We start from the raw sequence: 12,527 nt of genomic DNA, 5'->3' as shown, positions 1-12,527 counted from the left end.
TTATACTGAAGAAAATTCTAACGACGCCATTAAAGCACTCTGTAAAGCTCCAATTGTCCACTCTCCAACACCCAATCCACCACCAACACATCCACCTCAACCCAACAACAAATTCTCAACAAAAACCAAACAAAAACACTAATCAAACAATCAAAACGCAGCGATTTGGTGCTGATTTTGTCGCCATTAATGGCTGCTTGGAGCTTTCCACAAAGACTCACAAACTCTCCCCACTAATCTACACTCAATCCCTCGCGACAATCAATTCAAGATACAACCCAAAACAACTACCATACAAATTCAATACCACAATAAAAGAGTTCAAACGAAATCCTAGACGATTTCTGCTGTTGGGCATACGCCGCCATTAACAGCACACAAAACTTTACCAATACCATTTCATAGTCTCGCAAATCAATATGATTAACATGTTTATCAATTCGACAGAAAACAACAACGAAGAATATACAGAACAAAAATACTAAGTGGAAAACTAAGTTTTTCTTCGTACCATAAAACTGTAAAACTCAAGGTGAGGTGAAATAGAAAAAAAATATGACTACTCACCGTTTAAAACCGAACATCTTCCCGAGAGCGAAACCCCGAAAACCCAACGTCTACTGTCGCGCGAAACTGGGCGATCTTTCTTGTTCAAACCCCCTTTTTTTTTCTCTCAGTAAAACTCCTTTTTTCTTTTTTTTTTTTTTTTTTCTAAAACTCCCGTTTTGTTTTTTCCTAAAAACTCTACGTGAGAAACCCCTATTTTCTGGTTTTTAAAACCTCCCCGAAAACAAGGGTTTTAAACCTATCTACTTACTTACGGGCTTTTATCCAAAAACTACTGGATATTTATCTCTGTTATTTATTTACATTATTATTATTATTAATATTAATATTATTATAGGAAAAGCAAATAAAAGTCGGGGTGTTATAATATACACACCTTAAAAGGATCTCGTCCCGAGATTCAAGGTAGAGTGTCAGAGAAAAGCTCAGGGTGCATCTGCCTTATCTTATCTTCAAGTTCCCAGGTCACGTCATTTTCCCTTTCACTCCACTACACTTTTACCAAGTTTACAATCCTCCTCCTAAGGTGTTTCACATCCCTATCTACTATCGTGATAGGTCTCACTGTAAAAGTTACATCATCGTTCAACTCTAGCTCTGCTGGCTGGACAACCTCAGTAGGATCTTTCACACATTTCCGTAGCATAGACACGTGGAAGACATCATGAATCATCGCTAAGTTAGGCAGCAAAGCAAGACGATACGCCAAATTACCAACGGAGGCTACTATCTCATATGGTCCAATATATCGTGGACTCAACTTTCCTTTCATGCCAAACCTCATAACTCCTCTCATAGGGGAAACCTTCAAAAACACAAAATCGCCTACAGAAAACTCTACCCGTTTCCTCTTCAAATCTGCATAACTTTTCGCCTACTGCGGTCAGGTTGCTTAATCCTTTCTCTAATGACTTTAATCTGTTCGGATGTCTCTCTCACTATCTCAAAGGGCCCAAGCAATACTCGGTCTCCCACATCTACCCAACAAGCAGGTGATCGACATGGACGCCCATACAAAGCCTCAAAGGGTGCCATACCAATGCTCGACTCGAAACTGTTATTATATGCAAACTCCACCAAAGGTAAATGTTCCTCCTATCCTCCACCAAAATCCATTACACAAGATCAGAAACATATCTTCTAATATCTCGATTCACCCTCTCCCATCGTCCATCCGTGCGGGGATGATAAGCAATTACTCATCGCCAAACTAGTGCCCATAGCACGCTGAAAACTCTTCCAAAACTCGAAGTGAACAAAGGATCTCGACCAAACAATACTGTTTTGGAATCCCATGTAACCCGACCACTTCGAATGTACAAGGAAACCAACTTATCTGTATTTCTACGTACGTCAATAGGAATGAAATGAGCAGATTTCGTTAGACGATCAACAATAACCCAAATAGATTCATTACCTCTCCGAGACTTAGGCAAACCATCAATGAAATCCATAGAAATGTGCTCCCATTTCCACATCGGTATCTCTAATGGTCGCAATAATCCGTAAGGCCTCTGATGCTCTGCCTTAACCTGCTGACAAGTTAAACACTGAGAAATATATTCTCCGACATCTCTTTTCATTCTTTCCCACCAAAAGGTCCTCTTCAAGTCTTGGTACATCTTCGTTCCTCCAGGATGAATTGTAAACCCGAAAACGATGAGCTTCATATAATATCTCCTTCTTTAACTCGTGATCATCCGGTACACACAATCTCTCATGAAATCTCAATCCTCCCTCAGAATCCATCGCCCAATCGACGGACAATCATCTAAAATATCAATGACCGGATCATCCAACCGACTCAAAAGAAATCGGTCTCGTGGTTGCATGGCAATCACTCTATCGAAAAATCACCGCCTAACCTCCAAACCGCATATATACCCCTCATCCTGTATCTGGTGTAGTCCGGACATCATAAGCTGCTATTGTCTCTAAACTCTTCCACTCTTGCACCATAAGAGTGGTCAAAACACCAGGCAATCGACTAAGTGCATCCGCCACTACATTGCCCTTGCCTGGGTGATACTGAATCTCGAAGTCATAACTACTTATGAACTCCATCCATCTTTGCTGTCTCATATTCAACTCCTTCTATGAATAAAGATACTTCAAACTCTTGTGATCTGTGTAAAGCTCGAACTTCTCACCATATAAATAATGTCTCCACACTTTCAAAGCAAAAACCACTGCCGCTAACTCCAGGTCATGAGTAGGATAACGTCTCTCGTGTATCTTCAACTGTCGTGAAGCATATGACACCACCTTCTGGTCTTGCATTAACACACAACCCAAACCAGTTCCACTAGCATCTGTAAAAATCACTAGCTTTCCGCCTCTAGTCGGGATTACTAGAATTGGAGCTGTAGTCAACCTCTGTTTCAATTCTAGGAAAGCTTTCTCACAATCATTAGTCCACATAAACTTCACATCTTTCCTAGTTAACTTGGTGAGCGGAGCTGCAATAAGCGAGAACTTTTCAATAAATCTCGATAATATCCAAATTAACCCCAAGAAACTTCTAATCTCGTAGCGGTTGGTTGGTTGTTTCCATTCTTTCATCAAGTAAAGAACCTTTTCGTGGTCTACAAAGCAATCCCTTCACTAGATACCACGTGTCCCAAGAAACGAATTTCTTCTTCCCAAAAATGACACTTGCTAAACTTAGCATACAACTTCTGTTCCCGGAACGTCTGCATCACTATCTTCAAATGCATCTTATGTTTTTCTGTGTTTTATGAATACACTAAAATATCATCAATGAAAACAATCATAAATTTATCCAAATAAGGGCCTGAATATACGATTCATCAGGTCCATAAAGAATGCAGGTGCATTCGTCAACCCAAAAGGCATCACAGAAAACTCATACAACCCATACCGAGTTCTAAATGCAGTCAAAGGAATACTCTTCTCTTCAACTCCCATCTGATAATAACCAGTCCTTAAATCAAACTTTGAAAATATCTTAGCCCCTTTCAACAGGTCCAACAAATCATCAATCCTAGGAAGCGGATACTTATTTTTATAGTCATCACGGTTCAAATCCCCAAGTCAATACACATCCTCAAAGTACCATCCTTCTTGGAAACAAAGATAGCAAAGCACCCCATGGTGAAGTTGCTTTCTCGGTCGATATGAACCCGGGTCATACACACCTTAAAGATTCAAACCCATATACTCAAAAAGATATGGTTAAGCCAAAAACAAAAAAAATCATAAACATTAAACTCTTACCCCTTCCCGAGTAATTCCTCGACTTGCACTTTCATTTCGCCCAATAGCTTAGGTGCCAACCTCAAAGCCGACTTTGAAACGGTGCAGTCCCCCAGAATAAGTCTATACTTAAACTCCACCTCCTCTTTGGGTGGCAACCCCGGAATCTCCTAAAAATATCTTGAAGTCTCTCACTACTTCCACATCATCGATATCCCCGTGGGTATCTCTATAGAGCACAGGAAACTAGACATCACCGAGTCCTCCTTACTAACACAGGTGTGAATCAACCTCGGCATGCCAGGTGTATTCACTATAACCTCCCTCCTCGCACAATCCAAGGTAACATGATAACGCGTCAACCAGTCCATACCAAGTATGAAATGGAAACCCTCAAACCCCAACACGATCAAGTCTACCATAAAGACACGGTCTAAGAAACACAACTTAAAACCTTTGCACTCGTCATATAAGGTAACAGAACCTCCTAACGGTGTCTCAACACACAAGGGCTTAGATAAAAGGGTAGTTTTAAAACTTTCTTTCTCAACATACTGACGAGATATAAAGGAATGTGAAGCACCCGAATCAAACAAAACTCGAATGTGAACCGAGATGAACTAAAGGTACCTTCAACATTCCTGTGTCCCGCATAGGGTGATAGGCTCTACCACGAAAGTGATGTAATTGGTGCTCGTTTCACTGGCGATTACCCCGCTTGGGTAGGCAAGAACGAGATAAATGCCCCACCGCTTACACTCCCGGTAAAGAAGCCCTTTCAACTATGAACTATGGCTCGAAGCATTGGTCAGTGCGGGTAAAAGTAATGCTGCTGGTCGATAGGGAAGAGCGAGAGCTCGACCCTGAAGCTGAGGACCCTGCCTTGGCCACTGATTCCCCTGAGGTCTATAGCCTTCAATCTGCCCCGGTGGCCTATAACCACCCTGCTGATGAAATCCTCCCTGGGGTCGGAATACACCCTGCTGATGAAATCCTCCCTGAAACCCCTGGGATGGTGGTCTCTGAAACGGAACCCTCTGAGGTACATCATAAGGTCTAAACCGATTCGGTTGCCTGCTCTCAAAAGGCCTAGGACCAACAACTGGTATCTCACCAAACTTCCTCTTCCCCCTCGACTCTCTTAGGGCTGCATTCTGCTCCTCATATCTCAAGGCCAAGTCCAACACACGATCAAAAGTGTCCCCATCAAAAGGAATCAACTTTCGGACAAGTGACTCTCTAACCCACGTATGAACTTTTGGTTTTTCTTCTTGTCAAGATCCACAAGATAGGGAGCAAACCTCGATAACTCATTAAACTTGGTCACATACCCCATCCACGGACTTCCGTCTTGAGTCAACTCAGAGAACTGTTGAGCCAACCGCTTTTTTTCTTGCCTCGGGGAATGAACTTACTCTCAAATCTAACCTTGAAGTCTTCCCAAGTAAAAGTTCCGATTGTCCGGACTAGGGGTGAGAGCTTCGCCACTAAAACCCTAGCGTCGTCATCAAGTTGGTGAGTTGCCAACTCTATACGAACCTCGAAAAAGCTGCATACGGCTCAAATACATTTTCACAACTTTGAATCCAAGACTCGCTTATAATCGTGATTCCCAACACCAAGAATCGCTACCCACCAAGAGTACCAAACTCCTTATTGCTTTAGCAAAGGATCTCCCCGAATGGATGGTTATTCTCAGCATAGCCTGCAACAACCGATTCAATCAGATACTCGACATCTCAGATCTTTGGAGTGTTGTTCACGCATGTCCGATTGGTATTACCATTTCGTGTCTCAACCATGATCTACAGTTCAAACAAAACTCCCATTAATATTCACATATATCCAAAACTCTCAACACTATAACCCATATTCCACATCCGAGGATCACTTAGACTTTCCAACACTAAGCTAACCTAAGCTCCGATACCAAAATGTCACATCCCGAATTTCTAAACAATAACAAAGTGAATATTTGAAATATAACAAAAATCTCAAACATCACTAAGTTCACTTGTTTAAAAACCCAGACTATGACAGGGGATACTACACATACAAACCCTAATAGCCATGTCATAAAAGAATCAACTTAAATTACAATAATCCCAATAATTATCCGCAATTTCTTTATTAAGATAACATCCTTCCAAATAAAACATCGAACAAACTCTCCAAATAAAATTCCTCACTACCATGTTCTCATGCCATGAAAAAAGGTAAACTACGTTATTACATCCTTCCAAATAAAGAATCAGACCTAAAAGAAAACTAACGGACTGCTCCAGGCACGAATCCCAATCACACGCCGCGATTCCACTGCCTTCCACCTATGTTCCCAAGAACACACCCACGTTGCCAAAACAAAGCAAACATGGGTCAGCAAAATGGAATTTGCTGGTATGAGTAGACTAACCACATATAAACATTTCAAAACTTTTCTTATCCAACTAACACTTTAACTCTATCATAACCTAATCATTCTCAGCTTGGAAGACAAGTAGTTCCGTCATCTCAACCAGCATAGTTTCTTCCCAAGCAAAACTTCCATTTTATTAACTTCCATATCATTAACTCATTCTAATAACTCCTTTTAATATCTAAATAATTGAATTACACTTACCGATATCCCACACAGATAAGGGTAGGACGGCCCCTCCTGACAAAATATTATTAAGTCCTACCCTCCTGCAAAAGAAAGTTAGAACTTGTATATAACATATGTATATATCCTCTATGTATTCAAAAGTAAGCCCAAACACACTCTCATAATCAAATCAATTTCTCTTATCACTTAATCAATTACTTTTCTTATACACCCACCCTTTAGTACCTACTCCATGATTTGCACTCCACACATTTGCCAAATCACACATTCCTGTGTGCCTCTCTCCCACCGAATACCACAATATCATAGCCATCTCTGGGCTTTCATACACATATTTCACAGCCTCTTTGGGCACAAAAACTCAGGTCATTCATGGCACATTCAATGAATACCTTAGGTCATTCCCACCACATTCAAGGAATACCTATCATATCACTAACGGGCCATTCATGGCACATTTAATGAATGCCCTGGGTCATTCCTGCCACATTCAAGGAATACCCAATCCTACATTCTCGTACACTCAAGGAATACAACTAACCCGCAAGGCGAATACCTTAGTTCCTCTTTAGGGCAGTCTACTGCAATATGGTCATTCATGGCACATTCAATGAATACCCTTATATAACACTAACGGGCCATTTATGGCACATTCAATAAATGCCCACCTAACATATGACTTCATCAGTCATAAATTAAATTCCATAACTTGAGGCGTAGAGAGTTCTAAAAGGGTGCGGTAAGTTTTGTTTACGCATTATTGTACTTTATTGCATAGATTATTTCAGAGAACGTAGGAATATCTTGATTCAATTATTTTTGGTTTATGCGTTATTAATTTCATGAATGTATAAGTGTCATAACGTTGTGTATCGAAAAGACTGAAAAATCACAAAGCAGTAAATACACGTACACAAGTATATTTATAAAGGTCCTAGCCTAAGTCAAACCTGCTAGTATTCCTAGACTTATCCTAATAGACCTAATCATAATTTTAGGAAAAAGTCAAATTTTCGGGTCAACTGGTCAAAGTCAACCCTGGTCAAAGTCAACAGTCAACATTGGTCAACCCGGCCTAAACTCCAAAAACCCAAAAGCCCAAATCCTAAGGCCCATAGTCTAATTTTAAAAGTCAAATTTTTAAAATAAAAAAAATAAAAAGATATTAGCCCACGATTTTGGCCCAAGCCCAAAATCGTTTTTGCTACTGTTCATCTCCTTCACTCCTTCATTCTCCAGCCACCACCGACCACCACAACGGCCACCACCGGCCATCCATGACAGAAAAAAACCAGCGGTTTTGATCCTCACAAAAACCCCCACCTACCTATACCATCAAATCATGATTCTGTTATACTGAAGAAAATTCGAACGACGCCATTAAAGCACTCTGTAAAGCTCCAATTGTCCACTCTCCAACACCCAATCCACCACCAACACATCCACCTCAACCCAACAACAAATTCTCAACAAAAACCAAACAAAAACACTAATCAAACAATCAAAAACGCAGGCGATTTGGTGCTGATTTTGTCGCCATTAATGGCTGCTTAGAGCTTTCCACAAAGACTCATTACTCTCTCCCCACGAATCTACACTCAATCCCTCGCGACAATCAATTCGCGATACAACCCAAAACAACTACCATACAAATTCAATACCACAATAAAGAGTTCAAACGAAATCCTAGGCGATTTCTGCTGTTGGGCATACGCCGCCATTAACAGACACAAAACTTTACCAATACCATTTCATAGTCTCGCAAATCAATATGATTAACATGTTTATCAATTCGACAGAAAACAACAACGGAAGAATATACAGAACAAAAATACTAAGTGGAAAACTAAGTTTCGTACCATAAAACTGTAAAACTCAAGGTGAGGTGAAATAGAAAAAAAAATATGACTACTCACCATTTAAAACCGAAACGACTTCGAGAGCTTAAACCCGAAAACCCAACGCTTCATCGTCGCTGGCAATAAACCGGACGATCTTTCTTGTTCAAACCCTTTTTTTTTTTTTTCTCTCCTTTTTTAAAACTTTTTTTTTTTTTCTAAAACTCCCGTTTTGTTTTTCCTAAAAACTCTACGTGAGAAACCTCTATTTTCTGGTTTTTATAACCTCCCCGAAAACAAGGGTTTTAAACCTATCTACTTACTTACGGGCTTTTATCCAAAAACTACTGGATATTTATCTCTGTTATTTATTTACATTATTATTATTATTAATATTATTATTATTATAGGAAAAGCAAATAAAAGTCGGGGTGTTATAGTTCTGGATATAACTACTGATGGTCTGCAGGACTTTGATGGGTTTGAAGGGCCTTAGATATATATATATATATATATATATATATATATATATATATATATATATATATATATATATATATATATATATATATGCATCCTTTTTATTACTTTGACACAAAGCTCTAGAACTTAGATTGATATAATCCTTCTTATTACTTTTGAATGAGTTTAGATTAGATAATTGGGTTCTATTGTTTTTGAATGAGTTTATATATATATATATATTACCTTATATATATATATATATATATATATATATATATGGATGGATCGATCTAGATGGTACAGTCGGTAGTAAGCCCTTATACCAATTGACTTGCAGTACTTTAGATATTCTCTTTTAGATGTAAGAAAGTATAAGCTTAGCGCTGGTCTGATTTCGAGCTCAGTTTTAGTTTAGTTAAAGTTTGATCTAGTTTTTTTTTTTAAACACGAAAAATTAAGGTCTGGAAGTCTGCTTTTCAACCAAATTCACCTTGTCGCATTGTGAGGTTTGTGGATATGGTTACGGTGTTCGGAAGTTAGCATGTCAGAATTTTCTGACTGCAGAAATCTTGTCTGTGTCTGGTTTGGAATAGAGTTTTCACATAGTTAGGATCAGATTCAAACTCTCACCAAAACATGAAAAAATGATTTTTCTGTGTCTTCTTTCCAACCCAATTGGCCTCGTCGCATTCCTAGGTCTGTGGTGGTAGATATGATGTCTGGAAGTTTGGTTGACAGAAAATAGTGCGTCAGAAATCAGTTTCTACGCACTGTGTTCAAGTCCAGTTTTAATTTAGTTAGAGTTTGAACTAGATGTTTATGAAACATGAAAAAATAAGATTTGGAAGTCTTCTTTCTATTCCAATTGGCCTCATCGCATTCCGAGGCCTGTGGCATTAATTATGGTATTTGGAAGTTTGACTGGCAGAAAACAGTGCGTCAGAAATCAGTTTCTGCGCACTGTGTTCGAGTCTAGTTTTCGAACATTTTTTATTCATTTGGACACCTGTGGAAAGCATTGTGTCATTCGGAAGATAGTCCATCAGAAATCTAGTTCGCTAAAAAATTAGGATTTTTACCGTTTTCAACTTAAGTTTTCTTCTAGATGGGCTAAGGTTGGGACTTCGAGTTCTACATGAAAAAGTATGTCTACATACCCTAGTTTCTAAATATTTAAGTTACATGTCATTTGGATGAATGTAGGAAAAACTATAGCATTGACTATGTAGTTGGTAAGAACTACGAAGGCTTGATTCCAATCTTGAAAGATTTGGATACGTAGACAACTTTGAGCAAAAGTGCAGCCACTACACTACACTATATCTATAATATATATATTAGTTTGTGTGATAACTATGTGATTGAGTTAGAAATTACTGTTGTTTTGAGACTACATAAATATATATGTGTGAGATAGAAGTTGTATATGAATATAGACTTTAGTATATGTGGATCTGTTTTGGACATTAGTGTGTGTGGACTTGAATTTGGGCTAATAAACTATTTGTTTACGATATTGTGTATATGAGTGTGGTTAGGTAAATTGTATTTGTTTGATTATAAGTCTGTTTACATTCAATGATATTTAAGTGCTTGATTTGCCTTGATGCGCGAAAATGACTCTCTGCATGTGTGGTATGTTTTGACATGAGTGATGCTAGTATAATTATAAGTGATAATAATGTTTTAATGTGTCGCCCACATCTTTAGAACTCTCCAAGCCTCAGGATTTGGTAATGAGATATTATGACTTGTGATGTCATGTGATAGATGGGTATTCATTGAATGTGCCATGAATGACCCAATAGTTTGGACTACCCTAGAGAGGAACTAAGGTATTCGCCTTGCGGGTTGGTCGTATTCCTTGAATGTACAGGAATGTAGGTTTGGGTATTCCTTGAATGTGGCGGGAATGACTCAGGGCATTCATTGAATGTGCCATGAATGATCTGTTAGTGTTATGATGGGTATTCCTTGAATATGGCGGGAATGATCCAAGGTATTCATTGAATGTGCCATGAATGACCTGAGATTTTATGGCCAAAGAGGCTGTGATTATGTGTATGGAAAGCCCAGAGATGGCTGTGATATAGTGATACTCAGTGGGATATAGGCACACGTGTATGTGTGATTTGGCAAATGTGTGGAGTGCAAATCGTGGAGAAGGAACTAAAGGTTGGGTTGAGTTTGTTTATAAATGAGTCAACAAGATAATTAATAAGCAAAGTGAAATATTGATTTTACGTATGAGTGAGTTAGTGCCTATGAATATTTATGTATTATGATGTATATGCTTTCTTAAAAAGAAATATAAAAGTGGTTTGTGTGAGGTTATAGATGTGAAGTGTGACTGGGAATAATATTATTGAATGCTTGTGATCTTTTCTGTGATTGTGGAATGACTCTAAAATGATATGTTATTATGAAAGCATTAATGACTTGTAATAGTCTGAGATATATAGTTATGCACTTGGAAACTTTATAACGTAATGATGTCATGTGAATGACTACCCTTGATATAGGTGGTATGATAAGTAGTTTTCTCCGAATATGCGAGACGAACTATGTTGTATTAATTGGACTTCAATGTCTTAAATGAGGTTTGATTATGAATGAAAATTTGACTGGCTGAGATAAATCCTTTTATAGTGCTGTCTAACTCTGTTTTTGCAGGAGGGTAAGATCTGTTAATATTTTATGCAGGGACGTAAATATCTTACCCTGAGACGTCGTGCTGGCTTAAAGGTAATGTGTATCAAACCAATATTTAATTAAGTTATCATATGTGTATGTAATAAGTGGTATTTCTGTTGTAAGTTATCTTGGAAATGAATATTGGGATTGAAATCTTACTTGGGAAGAAACTACACGCCGTTTTGGAAAACGGAACTATATTGTCTTCCAATTCAAGTTGAAATGGTTGGTAATGTTATATTTATTAATTTGAAAGATTATTATATATATTTTGGTTGTTAGTCTACTCATACCAGCAAATTCAATTTGCTGACCCATGTTTGCTTTGTTTTGCAACGTGGGTGTGTTCTTGGGAACATAGATGGTGAAATGCAGCGGATGAAGACGCTTGATTAGGATTCGCTCTTGGAGTCTTACTGGTATAAGTTTTATGAAGTATAAAATCTTGATTTGAAACAGATGTAATAGAGTAGTTTAGTAAATTCTTGAATTTGTACATTAAGAGTTGTTCGTTTGGTTGTAATTTGATCTCATATTTTAATATCGTGGTTGTTAATGAGTTTTTAGGGTTTTTTTTCATCCTGGATTTTCAGAAGATGGAATAGGGTGTGGATAATTCTCTATTTTTAATTTTCTGAAAATTTGGGGTGTGACAGAAACTGTTGTTGCAATAGCCAGTGGGGCAAACATGAACGTCTCTACACTAAAATTGGTAGCTAAACTTGCTAGCATTGGTAGGTAGAGAGAGGTTGTCCTATCTACTTGTGTGACAGAGTAGCCAGGGAGCTTTAAACAGTTTTGTGAACTGGTATTTTATATATTTGATCTTTTCCAGTTAGTAACAACTTGTTCTTTACTGGCTCTGAACTCTCTTCCCGTTACTAGGTAGGTCCGAAGAGGAATATTACCGAGTTTAAATACAGATGTGATGGTACAGACAAAGATGTTGTGTTGTATAGGCAAGTATTTCACACTCATTAGAAAGGGAAGCTAAATGCAGCAATCGCTCTGACAATTTTCACTTGTCATTTATTGAGTACATTTACCCCGCTTATATCCATTCTAGTATCGCACAACTATTGATCTTGTCCCCTATCTTCTGTTAATTTTTTGTGCATCTATTTTGCAGTGTCGGACTTCAT

The sequence above is a fragment of the Coptis chinensis genome, chromosome 7, assembly GCF_015680905.1.
Source record: "Coptis chinensis isolate HL-2020 chromosome 7, ASM1568090v1, whole genome shotgun sequence".
Taxonomy (NCBI): domain Eukaryota; kingdom Viridiplantae; phylum Streptophyta; class Magnoliopsida; order Ranunculales; family Ranunculaceae; genus Coptis; species Coptis chinensis.
This window is presented reverse-complemented; position numbering follows the sequence as displayed.